The sequence below is a fragment of the Aethalodelphis obliquidens genome, unplaced genomic scaffold (assembly GCF_003676395.1).
Source record: "Aethalodelphis obliquidens isolate GAN/ISIS:26980383/991018 unplaced genomic scaffold, ASM367639v1 scaffold10, whole genome shotgun sequence".
In the NCBI taxonomy this organism is placed as follows: Eukaryota; Metazoa; Chordata; class Mammalia; order Artiodactyla; family Delphinidae; genus Aethalodelphis; species Aethalodelphis obliquidens.
Window position 1 is genome coordinate 40,712,778 of NW_020837954.1, and position 15,545 is coordinate 40,728,322.

The window sequence follows — 15,545 nt, forward strand, 5'->3', positions numbered from 1 at the left end:
TTTTTTTTTTTTTTTTTTTTTTTTTTTGCGGTACGTGGGCCTCTCACTGCTGTGGCCTCTCCCGTTGCGGAGCACAGGCTCCGGACGCACAGGCTCAGCGGCCATGGCTCACGGGCCCAGCCGCTCCGCGGCATGTGGGGTCTTCCCGGACCGGGGCACGAACCTGTATCCGCTGCATCGACAGGCGGACTCTCAACCACTGCGCCATCAGGGAAGCCCAATTTGCCCTTTTTTCTTCACAAGTAGGATGAGTGTTCTGTGGGTAACATTAACAGTTTGTCGTGTCTGTCATTGTAATTATGGTAATTTGACCCAGCTGTGGTACTGAAGCGGTGACGGCCTAAATGAACTGTATTCCCGTGCCCAGCCAAGGGTCCTGGAGTTCAGGAAGACATATGGGAGCTATTCTGGCTCCCCTCAACTAGGCTAGGGACATTTATTCTTCTCCATTTGGTGCTCCATGAGAGAGCAGAGCAGGCAACTCTGGTTGAGACCCAAGAATCTGAGCTGCTTCAGCAAGAACCAACAGAAAGCCTGAGATAGTTTAAACATACAGGCATGACAGCTGTTCATTTGGAACAGATTGATATGTGAGTGCAGGGGTCTGGATGTGCTTTCAGTGTTTGGTAGAGAACAGCAGCCGTCACAGATTTAGTTTTATGACAGTGATGCTTTTCAGCCTGGCTCCCATCCTACCATCACACTGAAACTACTCTGATCAAGCTCACTGATTGGTCAGCCTCTATTTTGCTGGACCTCTCTACTGCACAACTGACCACTTTATTCCTGAAATATTCAGTTAGTCAGGACACTACTCTCTCCTGAGCCTCCTCTCCATTGCCTGGTCCTTCCTGGACTCCTTTTGGGGATCCTCCTCTTCTTCCCAGCCCTCAAATGCTCATGTCCCCAGTGTTCCACCAGCTTTGTTCTAAGTAGCCTCATCTCACTGTCACAGATGTCTCAAACTCTACAGGTTCGAAACAAAATTCATTATCTTCTCCGTCAAATCTGCTTGTCTTGCTGTCTTCCCATTGTCTGTTTCACACTATCACTCATTATCTAGTTACTCAAGTCAAACTCCAAGACCATCAGAATTCTTTTGTCGTCCCTTTTGTTCCTTACTTCTGATCACAAAGTCTTGTTGACTTCTTTTCCTCCTTCTAAATGATTAGAGTCCTTTCCCGTAATGGCCCTGCTCTAGTTCTGTCCTTCTCACACACAGATCTAATTTTCCAATAATGACTCTTGTCCCATTTTGCCTACCTCAGTTCATTCTTTACTGCCACCAGACTGATCTTTTTAAGACTATTTTTCTCCTTTGCTTAGTCTTTCCATGGCTTTTTACATGCATCCATGCTTCTCAGTCTTGTCATTCATATACCATCTTTGCTGACTTGCCATATTATTTATTTTGGTGGTGTTCTCTAAATTGGCTTTAAAGCTTTATACTTTTAAAATGTAGCCTGCCCCTACAGTAAACAATGAAATCTCAGGCTTGTGCTAGATGCATTTTTCTAATAAATTTTCATTTTACTAGTTTTACATTTTGGTATTTGACCCTCAACCACTGGTGGTATGTGTTCCATGCTTGACAACCAGTAAGACAGATCCTCTACAATATGACCCTCTTTTACCTCTTTAGACTTCTCTCCATCCACATTCCACCTCATTTGTGTTGTAACTGGGGTTGTGGGCTCTTGACCTAGGCTCCACCAACAGAAACACCCACCCTAAACCTTGTCTTGACATTTTGGAAGAAGGGGCAATAAAGAATTCATTCTGTGATGGGCAGTTGTGGCGGCAGTTCCAGCAGTAGCTTCTGTCCAGTGTCAGTGGGGTCAGCCATGCAAGCTGCAGTACTCCTTTTCCTAGTAGTGGAGGTGACAGCAGCAGTGGTATCTTCACTGGAGCAATCTGCAGTGTGACTTTTGGGGCCATTATTCCTGGCAATGTGACCTTTAAACCACATTTTGGTCCTCTTAAGATGATTCTGGGAGTTACCCAAATTGAAAAAACTGCTTTTCTTTAAATTAGCTAGAAAGGTTTCTGTTGCTTGCAGCTTAAACTTCCTGACCGATAAATCAGTTTACAAATTCCAGTGAGAAATTACCATGTGGATTGAATATGAAAAGCCCTCTCTCCCCAGGCCCTTGATAATAAATTCTTATTCTTTTGTTGGCTTTTTTCCCCTAGTACTGACACAATCTTCTTGTATGTTAACACTGCTCATTAGGTTATGCTTTCTTTGGTCTTTAATCTAGGAGTATGTTTTAGTCCCTTTGGATTTTAGCAACTCCTTGTTCTCTTGGTGTTCTGATTTTTGAACTATCATGTTCCTTAATACAAATTCTGAAATAACAGCCTAAAACCTTTTTTTTTTTAATTTTTTGGCCGCACCACATGGCACGTGGGATCTTTGTTCACTGACGAGGGATCAAACCCGCGCCCCCTACATTGGAAGCGCGGAGTCTTAACCACTGGATCGCCAGGGCAGTCCCAAGCCTAAAGCTTTAATTTAAAACATCTTCAAGTTCTAGGCATGCCTGACTATAGTAAACAGACCTACCTTAATGTGTTACTGTGACTTAATTTCACTTTCAATGTTCTATATCTTAAGCATGGTGGAGGTTACAGGACTACATATAACTGCCAAAACTCATTGCACTTAAAGTGTCAATATAAAGTATGCATTAAAGCTGTTTAAACATTTTCAGGTTTATTTTTTCTTAGCAGCTTTCAGTCACTAAAAACTATAACAAGTTCGTTGTTTGTATATATTCAAAAAATTTGAGCACTACTAAGCTTTAGGTACTAGGAATATAATAGTGAACAAAACAGAAATACCTGTTATGGAATTCTCATTCTAATGAGGGGTGGTTGGAAGCAGATATAAGTAAAACATACAGTATGTCAGATGTAATGAGCGCTATAGAATAAATGAAAGCAAGGGATGGAGGGATAGGGTAAGCATTGCAGATGTAGGTAGGAGGCCTCACTGAGGAAGGGGTCATGTGAGCACACCCTTGGGAGGTAAGGAAAGGAACCATGTGCATATTTGGGAGAAAAGCATTTCAGGAAGAGGGTAAGTAAAGTGCAAAGACCCTGAGATAGAAAAGTGCCTGGAATGTTCAGGGAACAAAAAGCTGTTCCTGAGGTCTTGCCAGTGGTTGTCATGTGGGAAGGGAAGGGCCTTTCTACACTCTTATCTCCAGTTTTTCAAGAAAAGCCAGAAATCTGGGTTTTTACGGGAGATTTAAGAAAAATGTGATATTCATAAAATGGAGTATTGAGCCATAAAAAGGAATAAATTGCTAGTTCATGCTACAAAATGGATAAACTTTGAAAGCATTATACTGAGTGAAAGAAGGCAGAAGACCACATATTGTATGAATCCATTTATATGAAATGTCCAGAAAAGGCAAATCCATATAGAAAGTGATCAGTGGTTCCCAGGGGCTGGGGGGAGAGGGAATGGGGAGTGACCGCTAATGGGCACTGGTTTCTTTCCGGAGTGTGATAAAGCTTTTCTGGAATTAGTAATTTGCTAATGCCTTGGCAAAAGCATACATCACTGATGAACCTCAATATAGGTAAATCTATTATAGATGTTTTTGGGATTTGGCAAATTTCAATGTAACCATATCTTTCCTGCTTAGAAGAAGGCAGCAAAGAATTTAACTTACATCTTATATTTCAAAGTTGTTTGATATCTAACATTTACTATGTTCTAGGCACTATGCTAGGTTCTTGCTATTATGTGATTTTTTTTTAAACCAAGTTTGGGATTATCCATGCATTTTATTATTATTTTTTAAATATTTGCTTATTTATTTGGTTGCACCAGGTCTTAGTTGCAGCAGGTGGGCTCCTAAGTTGCGGCTCAAGCGCTCCTTAGTTGGGGCTCACCGGCTCCTTAGTTGTGGCATGCAAACTCTTAGTTGTGGCATGCATGCGGGACCTAGTTCCCTGACCAGGGATCGAACCCTGGCCCCCTGCATTGGGAGCGTGGAGTCTTATCCACTGCACCACCAGGGAAGTCCCTATTATGTGATTCTTAATCTTAAGAGCAAATTATGATACCCATTAGGATGGCTAGCATGAGTAAAACCCCAAAATAACAAGTGTTGGTGAGGATATGGAGATATTGGAACCCTTGTGCACTGTTGGTGGGAACATAAAATCATACAGGTACTGTGGAAAACAGTGTGGAGTTTTCTCAAAGTTAAAAATAGTTAGTAGATGATCTACAAATTCTACTCTGGGCGTATATCCAAAAGAATTGAAAAATAGGGTTTCGAAGAGATATCTGTACACCCATATTCACAGCAGCATTATTCACAATAGCCAAAAGGTGTAAGCAACCCAAGCGTCCACTGATGGATGAATGGATAAGCAAAATGTGGTACAAACATACAATAGAATATCAGCCTTAAAAAGGAAAATGACATATGCTGTAACATTGTGACCCTTGAGAACATTATGTTAAGGGATATAAGCCAGTTGCAAAAAGACATACTGTATGATTCCACTTAGGAGGTACCTAGATTAGTCAAATTCATAGGGACAAAGTAGAATGGTGGTTCAGGGACTGGGGGAAGAGGAATGGAGAGAGATGGTTTAATGGGTAGAGAATTTCAGTTTTGCAAGAAAGTGTTCTGGAGATGGATGGTGGTGATGGTTATGCAACAATGTGAATGTACTTAATACCACCTCATGGTTAAGATGGTTATTTTTATGTGTATTTTACCACAATTTAAAATTAAAAAGGAAACACTTAAAAATAAGTTAGAATAGAATATTCTAAGAACAAGGAAGTTCACTTGAGGTTGTAACTTCTTAGGGACATAATGCTGTAGGCTTGAAAATTTTTTTCAGCTTGTTATTTAGCACATTGTTCTATAAAAGCTGAGAATGGAAAAAAGTAAAGTATGGCCTGAAGTTCATACAGTCAGCAGTAGAAGTAGTTGAGAACCTCATTTCTTACCATATACAATCTAGCCCCTCAATTGGTGCAGTCAGCTGCCTTCTCAGCTCTTACCATGGTTGAAGAAACTGAGTGGCACCATCATAAAGGTACGGTCTCCAACTTCTTCCAAAAATCCTGTTTCTCATGATGGCTATTTCAAATCTGTACCCATAATCATCCCGTTTTTCCAACTCAGGTATGAACTCCCTAACTTCTAGCTCTTCTCCCCATCATCCCCCAATGAGTTGTATCAACAAAGATACTATTACACTGTCCTCAGAGGATGAGGTATCCAGTCCTTCCTGTATTAGGTAGGTACAATTGCACGTGATAAGAGCCCCAGATAAGCGGTTTAAGAAAAATAGTTCACTCTCTAGGAAATAGTCTAGAGAGAAGTCCAGAACTGGTTTGGAGGCTCAGTCCATTGAAGTTCAGTTCCCAAATTCTTATCTTGCTGCACTACCAGCAAGGCCTCTATCTAATGGCCCCAGATGGCTGTGGCCACATTTCTGGCAGCAGGATGGGAAAATAAACCGACAAGCGGGCTAAGGGAGAACTTGTGCTTTCCCTTAAGGAAAGTTCCCGGGACACTGCTGCAGGATAACTCTGCTTATCCTTTTGGCTTCTGTGGGTCACATGGCCACAGCTAGTTGGAAGGGAAGACGGTGAGTTTAGTCTCTTCTAAGGGGTCGTGCCCCAGCTAAAATCCTCTGTGGAGGAAGGGAAGAGCAGATATCGGACAAGTGGCTGTCAGCCACACCATCTCCCTGTGCTCTAGATCCCATCCCTTCCTGGCTCCCGAGGGTTCTTGTTCCAGCACTGAGCCCTTCTCTCCCCTTGTTTCTCAGCATCTCTCTACTAACCTGTCCCTTCAGTAAGTAAGTGCAAATCTTGCCCACCTCCCATCCCCCTCTGCCATATGTAGCCTTCTAGCTCTTGTCCAGTTATTTTGTTTCTCTTCAGAAACAAAATAACTGGCTTCCCCACTGCCTTTTCACAGTTCAACTTGCTATAATCAGGGGTCCTGGGCCATCATTGCAATGAAACTGGTTTTGCTGAGGTCTCTGACCTCCTACTTTTTAATATGGTGGACCCTGCAACATTCACTTTCGACACTATTAACCATCTTATCTTATTGAAACTGCCACCACTCTCTTCTGATTTTAACTCCTCGGGTTCCTTTGCTAGACCCTCTACTGCCTACGCCTTACATTTTAGTATTCCTCAGGGTTCTGTCCTTGACCCTCTACTTTATGCTGCCTCAGTTGGCCATTTGTCCATTTCCACGGCCTTCCTGTGACCTGTGTGCTGATGCCTCCAGAGCTTTATCTCCAGCACTTATTCCCCCTCCCTCCCAGCTCCAAACCTGTATACCAGCTGGCTTCCATGTATCTTCTTAACTTTTTATTACAGGAGTGTTCAAACATAAGAAAAGTAGAGATGGTAACATAATGAATTTGAGAGCTATCACCTAGCATCAATTATCTATACCTGGCAAGGTTTCTCACCCCACCTCCATACCTTTTGAAGCAAATCACAGACATCATTTTGTTTCATCTGCAGATATTTCATTATATGTCTTCAAAATACGAGAATGCTTTAAAACTTAACTACAATACCGTTATCACACCTAAAATAAATTAATATCAAATACCAGTATTGGGAAATATAATTTAAAAAAATCTCCCATCTGAGAACCTATCCACAAAGGTGGTAGAGAAGGAAAAACAGTTTATTATTGAATAAGCATTAAATCGGGTGATCTGATAAAAGACTGCAAAGACAAATCTTACTCTTTTCTATAGCCAAGCAGGTGCAACGCAATCCATGTTTTCAAGATTAATAACTAGTCCTCCAGTTAGAGGACTTTGATAGTTGACCTTTTGTCACATGTAGCTCATCCTAACTTTATCATGGGAATTGGAGTGATTACCGGTTAGCTGACTGGCTTTATCTGGAGGGGAAACAAACTTCTATCTTAAAGCGGGGAGGTAGTTTTTTGGCAAATTGAAGCAAGGGGCCAACCACTCATACCCATAGAACTGGGAGGTTGGGGACCTAGATGTTTGTATTTCAAAAAGTGGTTCCCAAGTCCTTGAGGAAACATTCCTGGGTTGTGAGGCCTATTTAGTCATTATAAAGATTATGTACATGTGAAAAGGACAGAGAAAGAAATTCTGAAACACAAGGGAGGAGAGAAGTTTTTACCCTTATTTTCAACAGAGATAATTAAGTCTATTTTCAACTTGTATCTGCCCTTACACCAGTTAATGTTCACATTGCCCGACTGATTTACACTTTTTGTGTTTATTTTTTTACAGTTTGAGTTTGGATCCAAATAAGGTCTGTATTGTTATCTCGTAAGTCCTTTATAAGTCCCTCCTGTTTTCTTCCTTCTTCCTTGCAGTTGATCTGTAGCGGAAACTAGGTCATTTGTCTGTAGAATCTCTCAGCTTGTATTTTGCAGATCACATCCCTGTGGCATCCTGTGACATATTCTTTGTCCTCTGTATTTCCTTTCTACTGGTTATTGGATCTAGATCCTTGGTCAGATTCAGGTCCAGTTTTTTTTTTCTGGCAGTTCTGCTTCATAGGTGGTGGTGTACACTTCCATCAGAAGTGATGTCATCAGCCATTGAACACTGCCTAGATCTGAGCCATTAACTTGTTTCCACGTATTATCAACAGGATAGTCTCTAACGCCCCAATATCACAGTATCCAAAACTGAACTTACCATCATCTCCACTCCCTTCTCCTGTGGTTTCTCATCTCTGATGGTAGCAGAGCCAGAAAGCTGGAGGGCAAACATTTTCTCTCTCCTCCACACCCCTCTAAGTATTGCTGGAATCTTGTCAGTTCTGTCTGTCTTGTCTTTACAGCCCCTCTGGGAGCTGCTCTTCTGCAGGCCAGGCCATTTTCCAGAGGCCACCAGATCACTAGATTAACAGTGCAGATTCTTTTTTTTTTTCAGATTTTTTTTTTTTTTTTTGGCTGTGTTGGGTCTACATTGCTTCACACGGGCTTTTCTCTACTTGCGGCGAGTGGGGTCTTCTCTTCGTTGTGGTGCGCAGGCTACTTATTGCAGTGGGTTCTTGTTTCGGAGCACGGGTTCTAGGTGCGCGGGCTTCAGTAGTTGCAGCACGCCGGCTCAGTAGTTGTGGCACGCAGGATAGTGCAGATTTGATTTGTCACCTCCTGACTTGAACCTTAGTAGCTCCCTGCTGCATTTAGGACCTGGGCCCTGCCCCTTCCTCCTTCCTCATCTCTCTGCAGTCCTCCCGGATGGACCCTGGGCATTGTTCTGTAGGGCTGAAGGTGTTATGTGCTTCTGCTTGGCAAGCCTTTCCCCTTTCATTCCTGGCTAAAACCTTCAGGATTCAGGTACTGATGCTTCTGAGAAGTCCCCTTGGCTCATCCTGGGTCTGAGTCAGCACCTTCCCCTGTTCCCATCACACCCTGTGCACAGTTGCATCTTCGCAGTTTGCACCGGCCTGTGCTTTCCCTGCCTGTCTTCTGATGAGGCTGTGAGCTTCCTGAAGGCTGCAACCAGGTGCACAGTCAGCACACAGTTAGCTTTTGTTGAAGGACGAAATGGGGCAAAGCATCCAGGCTTTCTCCTGGAACTTCATTCACATCGTGATCCGTGGGATTTTCCCGGATCACTATTTCCTTACTCTCAAAATGGTTTGTTCCTAAGAAGCCCCTTGGTTTCCCAGATTTTAAAAATGTTTAAATTGAATAACTGTCATATATCAAATTTTAAACCCTTACAAGGTATTGGGCTACCAGTCAAGCTAAATGTTGGTAAGTGGCAATGGCTAGTTTTTGCCTCCTTTTTTGAAACATACTTATTCCAGGACCTAAGTAGCTAATGATGACTGCTTCAAGCCTCTAGTTGCTTTAGAAAGGAGTGGCGTTACTCCTTTAATATCCAAAATAGCACATTCAGAGGCCTAGAACCTAAGGGGATTACTGTGGTTGGTTTAAATAATTTAATCCTTGAATAAACTTACTTGTCCCTATTAATGACCAAGCTCTCTCTTTTTTTTAAAATAAGTTTATTTATTTATATTTTTGGCTACATTGGGTCTTCGTTGCTGTGCGTGGGCTTTCTCTAGCTGAAGCGAGCAGGGGCTACTTTTCGTTGTGGTGCGGGGGCTTCTCTTGTTGCGGAGCACAGGCTCTAGGCTCGCGGGCTTCAGTAGTTGTGGCATGTGGGCTCAGTAGTTGTGGCTCACGGGCTCTAGAGCACAGGCTCAGTAGTTGTGGTGCACGGGCTTAGTTGCTCCGTGGCCTGTGGGATCTTCCTGGACCAGGGCTCGAACCCGTGTCCCCTGCATTGGCAGGCAGGTTCTTAACCACTGCGCCACCAGGGAAGTCCCCCAAGCTCTCTTAATAATGAGGGTGTATTCCTATAATAGGTGTGGTAATGCTAGTATCTGAAGAGAAGAAAGCATCTTTTTGGCCCCCTCCTCTACCCCAGGAAGCCAGAACCACAGAATAGGAAAAGAAGTAGAAAATACCTTCCCGTGTGACCTGAGAACTGAGTCACAGCAGGGTGTGGCATTGTGGTTAGGGCTTTCAGAGAACTGGTGTTCCAGTGAAATTGGCCATGCCTTTATATTTTTTTACAGGGAAGGTAGAAAATTTGAACTGTGTGTGACAGCTGGGCTCCTTAGGAGCTCTTTCGATGAGAAATCAGTGGGCCTGTGTACGTTTGCTACTTCTCACCAAAAACTCTTGTTCTTATCCAAATGACATAGTCGTATTGCAAACAAGTTTTGGGAAGTCTTAGATTACACCATCTATTGCAAAGAAAAGGGTAGGGTGGGGAGAAAAACCACAAAGATGCCTCATCTAGTTGAACTATAATGTAACCCCTAGCATGTGTAGGCTTTTCCTTGTTATCTCATTTCAATCCTTGTTAACGGCTGTGTGAGGTGGGACAAACTTCGAGACTGAACTTCGTTGGTGATCTTGACTCTTCTGGGAAGTTAGGGGCCAAAGGACAGGATTCTTTCCTTCGTGTCTGTTGTGGCCACTTGACCCACTGTGGCCACCTCATCTCCTGTGCGCTCTGCTTTCAGCCTGGAGTAGCGTGGAATGTGGTCTGTCTGGTTTGTTGAGGTCCCTTGTGAAACTCACCAGGATGCTAGCCCAGGTATGGGGCAGGGAGCTACACATGTGGACTGGTTAACTGGCAGAGCTGTAGTCACTAGCCCTTTAAATCCTTTCTGGAACAAGTTGGAGCATCAAGAATTTAAAGAAGAAAGATCCCATATTCTAAAAAGCAGTACTTTAGCCCCAGGGATTGTTGCTGTCTCTTCCCGTGGTTAGATACTGGAGTAGCTTGAAGTTCTGTCAGCATGTTAACAACAGATTTTTTTCTCAGAGAAGCTTAACAGTCTTGTTCTGCACGAGGGAAAGTGGTTCTGTCGCAGTGACCCGTGAAGCCAGAGGAACCCTCCTCTTACCTCTGCCCCTGCTTGTGCTGGAACCAGGCTGTCAGGGTGCCGTCAGCTAACAGTCTGCCCAAGAAAGCCTGAGTTGGCTCACCATGTTCTTGGAGGTGCTTGGAGGGTTGACATGGGTTGGGTCCAGAGGGGCATACATTACTAAGCCCATCCTCAGCAAGTGGTACACTGTTCTTCTTCGACAAGTTAAGATGTGGCTGGAGAACCAATTAGCAGGAAACATAACTGGTGTTGCAAGTCATCTCAGTTACATGTCTTGAGCCAAACTTTTGGGTTTGTTTTGTATTGGGATTTTTTTACTCAAGGATCACATTCACGCAAAGGCATCTATTAACATCACATCTGTATCAGCTGATCTTGAGGTAAACTCCGACAGATGTTAGATGGCCATGTCTGAAGTGACTGGCCTGGATGCCCGGGGTCACCTTCCATCCTTGAGCCCCTAGTGCCACTGTCCTTGGTCTTCCTCATCCATGGTCTTCACTGCCTCTGAGAACACCTCCTGTTGAACAGGAGAACAGAGTGGGGAGGAAGCGAGTGTCGAGAGGGTTAGTTGGAACAGTCTTATGAGGGGCTTTGAAGAAGTGAACTAGAACAAATAGGTATACTTGTGTGATATGATTTCTTTCCCTAAAGCACCAAACTTATTTTGGAGGCTGGGTCTAAGGAAGCAAAGAGCTGATTCTTAGATACCCCAGGACACATGGTTCTTGAGGTTGTACAGCCTCTGGGAGTTAAATGCACTAAACAAAATTCAGACCCCTGCATTTTATTGGTGGTAGCCAAATGAGCTTACCTTATATAACAGTCTGTTCAAAGGTTATTACCCAAACCACATCTTAGGGATAAGAGAAATTCTGCCTACTTCAAATGACCTGAATTAACTGGCATTCCTTTCCTAGTTTACAGTAACACTGCAACTGTTTTCAGTAGGCTGGTCTTCCAGGTACAACTTTGAGGTTCTAAGAGTTAGCAGATGCCATCCTTTAAAATACTGGGAACTCCCTTTCTGTGGGATGAAATCTGCTGTGTACAATATTTGAGTCTATAATTTTAAGACCCACCAGTGTTCTCTCAGCACCAAATGAGAACTCAGTCTTTGTTTTTCTGCATGTTTCACTGACTTGTTATTCCTGACAAATCATAAACATTCATCCTATTCAAGGACAGTTCGAAAAACTGTACACTAATAGACTCTTAGATTTTCTCCAAGTCTAATATTCTGCCAGTGAGCTACCTGTGGCTTGGCAGACACGCCCGTGTGTCAGCCCACCTCAAAACCCACCTCTCTTGACTTGCTGGGAGGCTTGGGAGCAGCTGGAGCTACCTGAAAGTGGAAGTCAGAGCAGCAGAGAGAATGCGCTACCCTTATGCTATCAAAATGCCTGCTCACTCATTCTTTCGTGAGTCTCTAACCAAAGGAGGATTCAGGCTTGCTCTAAACAGTTGGAGCTATTTAACTTTGCTGAATTTCTTCCTCCAAAGTATGTGGATAATCATACCAGCAGAGGAAGTAAGGATTAGTAGCTATTGTAAAGCATCCAGCTAGCACTGTGTGGTGTGTGGAGAAAGACAGTTTTATTCCTTTTCCTTCTTTCCTGTCACTGACTTCTTTCAAGGATTCACTGGTGATGAGGGCCCTGAAATAGAAGTGCTGTCCACAGACACTGCTAACGTCAGATAGGGCTGTTTGGATTTCTTCCGGTTGCATCATTCTGTGGATGCACTTGTGTTCTTGTTCCACTCCAGTGGAACCTGAGAGGTTTATCAAGGCCAAAAGTAACAACCAGGCCTAAAAGATCAGAGTAGTAGTCAGTGTATTTTTATTACCAGCACTGGGGAGAGAAGCAGTGAGGTGGTACCAGTGTATACAGAGCTTGACTTTTTCCCACTGCAATGAAAAATGAGAGCCCTTTCCAGTCGGTTCCAAATGTGTTTGATATGAGAGCTTCCTTGGAAGTTTCAGGTTTATTTCATCCTACAATGCCTTCTAAAAGAGGAAAGAGCAGCAATGAAATATTATGTCTCATCTGATTTAGAGATGAGACATCAACTTGCAGATGAGTTGACCTGAAGCACAAAAAGTTTGAGAAAGGGACAGCTCTCTCCAGTATGATAGATATTCCATGTTGTAATATTTGCTTTTTTCACTATTATTCCAAGAGTCTTTAAAATTAGTGAGACCATTCACCTTTTGAACTAGAAGAACTTGCCATTGTACTCTGCTAAGGTAATTGCTTTATCATTACTCAGTTCATCCTTCTCTTAACAAAAAATTAACCTCCCATCAGCCTCTCTACTCCTCAAACACTGGCCTACAGGTCATAATTCATGTTCCCTATAACCTCCTTTCACTCCTTTAGCACTCACTCATTGTCCCTCGTCCTTACCAGGAATTTAATGTGGAAATCAAAGAGCAGAGTTGGGAGTCATATAAGGTGGGCCACTCAGGGCCTCTCAAGGTATTGATCCCTTCAGGGGGTCTGGCCCTCAGCTCTGTGGGTCCAGGAACAGAAGTCTTGAAGTGTGCAGAGTTTATCAGGCTTTCAGACCCAGAGACTCATGCTAACCATGATGTATAAGCCCAAATGCCCGTGAGTAGTTTCAGTGAGCAAGAGACCTTCTGGCATCCACTGTCAGGAAGCCCTCTTGCTGGTATGAGGGCAACTGAGAAACTAAGTGAATAAGCAGAAGGCTGTTTGGTGAGCAAGGAGTTGGAACCCACCATCCAGGCTGTGAATTAAGCTGGTGATTCACTCCACAGAGTTATATGTTTAATGACCAAAATACCTTTATGAAATTCAGTCTCTCTTCCATGGCGAGTGTTGCTGTAAGACTATCAAATTCTCTTAAGTTCCCTTTTTAAGCTTTCTGCAGCTTTATTCTGATAAGTAAATAATAGCCCAGTTTGTACTGTTTTCTGTATACTTATCTAAGTCTACATCCTAGATTCCATGACTGGACTTAGTGTTCCCCAAGTTCTACCACTTAACCACCAGGATGATCACTTTAATTTGCATGTATTTCTTATTGGTCATGGAAGGATTAAATGAGTTAGTCTTCAAAAATTAATGTTAACATTATTATTCAATTAGATTATAAACCTTTTCTAATTATACACCTAATATAAAACGCCAGTCAAGCCATGGCATCTTGCACCTAGAGATGCTGAGATAAACATGGATATGGAAGTTAAGACATCAGGTATAGGCACTGCCATTCAAATCTGTCCAGCTCAAGACTGTGTTGCAACAATGGCAAGACCTGATATTGACTTGAAAGTTAAAGCTTCATTTCTCTTAAATCTAAAGTGTCCTTCCATATTTCGAGATTTAGTAAAATACATTGTGATGTTACTCGTGGCTTTTTTCTTTTTAAAAGATTTTAAGAAGATTTTTATAGATGTTTTATTTATTTTTTCTCTTGGTTCTCAATGTCTTTGGCCTGTTTTCATATTCTTCTACCTTCAGCACCTTTCATTCTTATTTAGTCGTCCAGATCTTGGTGGTGATCCCTCGGTTGGGTTTATGTTCCAGGCCATTGCTTCTCAAATCTCTACATTCTCTCAGAAGTTTGGCTTTGGATTGAGTTTGGGTTCAAGAGGTAAAACTCAAACTGTACAATTTATATTCAAGATTGGTCTGTGCTAGTCTTAATACAAATCTTTAATACAAGTCTCTGCAAACATTCAGATGTCTATACTGTGACCACTTGCCCCTCCCCTCAACATACCTGGATTCTAGTTTGAGAAACAGGCCCATAAGAATACAATCTATGCTAACGTTCTGTTTGCGCAAATCCTTTGGTAGTGTTGGACTACTTAGTCCTCACCCTAAATCCAACCAATTTATTGATATAAGTGGTTAAGATTGAAAGACTGGTACTTACACTAAAGATTAACATGTAGTGACTAATGTCATAATTTGCTGGAATATGTGAACCCCAGGTGGGAAAATATTACAGCTTACTGTCAGAATATACCACTAGTTCATTCTGTTTGTTTGTTTCAAAGAGAAGTCTGTGCCTTTACTGGCCAAACAGGCTACTCAAGGTGGATGAAGCAGGAGGAGTGGGTGGCTCTGTGCTTCATAGGCGTGTAGGTGATAGAGAACTCGCCCAGGTAGTGGCCAATAATCTTGGGCTTGGTTTCCACCTGGGTGAAGGTCTTGCACGCCCACCATCTGGGCAGGATGATCTTCAGCACCTACAGCTTCTCTGTGGGCCGTGCCCCCAGGCTGGCCCTGCCCAGGTGCTTCTGCCACAGCCGCAGGGCACTGTGCAGCTGTGTCACTGTGTCAACAGGTCCAGTGCCCGGTCTAGGTGCTCACCAAAGTGGATGAACTTGCAGAAGGTCCACTGCTGCTTCTGCTCCACTTCTGCCACCTTGCTGGCTCCTTGGAGAGGACTCTTTTTTTTTTTTTTTAATTTTATTTATTTAGGCTGCACCAGGTCTTAGTTGCAGCACGCGGGATTATCGCTGTGGCACGTGGACTCCTTAGTTGCGGCATGCATGCAGAATCTAGTTCCCCCACCAGGGATCGAACCCGGGCCCTCTGCATTGGGAGTGCGGAGCCTTACCCACTGGACCACCAGGGAAGTACCTTGGAGAGGACTCTTTAGTTCTTAAAGTGTCAGAATCAAGAGAGAATCGTTGAGATACAAACCGCAGAGTCAAGAATACACACTTTGCGGCAGACAGCCTGAATTTGGATCCTGATTCTGGCACCTAGCAACTGTGTGACCTTGGGACCTTGCTTCAGTTCCCTCAGCTACAGAATGGCATACTGTAGCTGCCTAATAGGATTGTTGTGAGTCTTAAGAATTTCTGTTGAGCAGTTGAAACAGTGTTTGGGATCTTGTAAGTAATAACTGTTAAAGCATCCTAAAATTAAGAAATATTTAGGTCCTCAGATTGGCCTTTTATTTTTTTTTGTTTTTGGTTTTGTTTTGCGGTACGCGGGCCTCTCACTGTTGTGGCCTCTCCCGTTGCGGAGCACAGGCTCCGGACGCGCAGGCTCAGCGGCCATGGCTCACGGGCCCAGCCGCTCCGCGGCATGTGGGGTCTTCCCAGACTGGGGCACGAACCCGTGTCCCCTGCATCGGC

The 15,545-nt window shown here is 43.3% G+C and overlaps 1 protein-coding gene across 2 annotated transcripts in view; it reads left to right on the forward strand.

Annotated features, from left to right (window-relative positions):
* Nucleotides 1–15,545, forward strand: part of ARG2 (arginase 2) — a 43,531-nt gene that overhangs the window by 19,575 nt on the left and 8,411 nt on the right. The window lies entirely within an intron of this gene.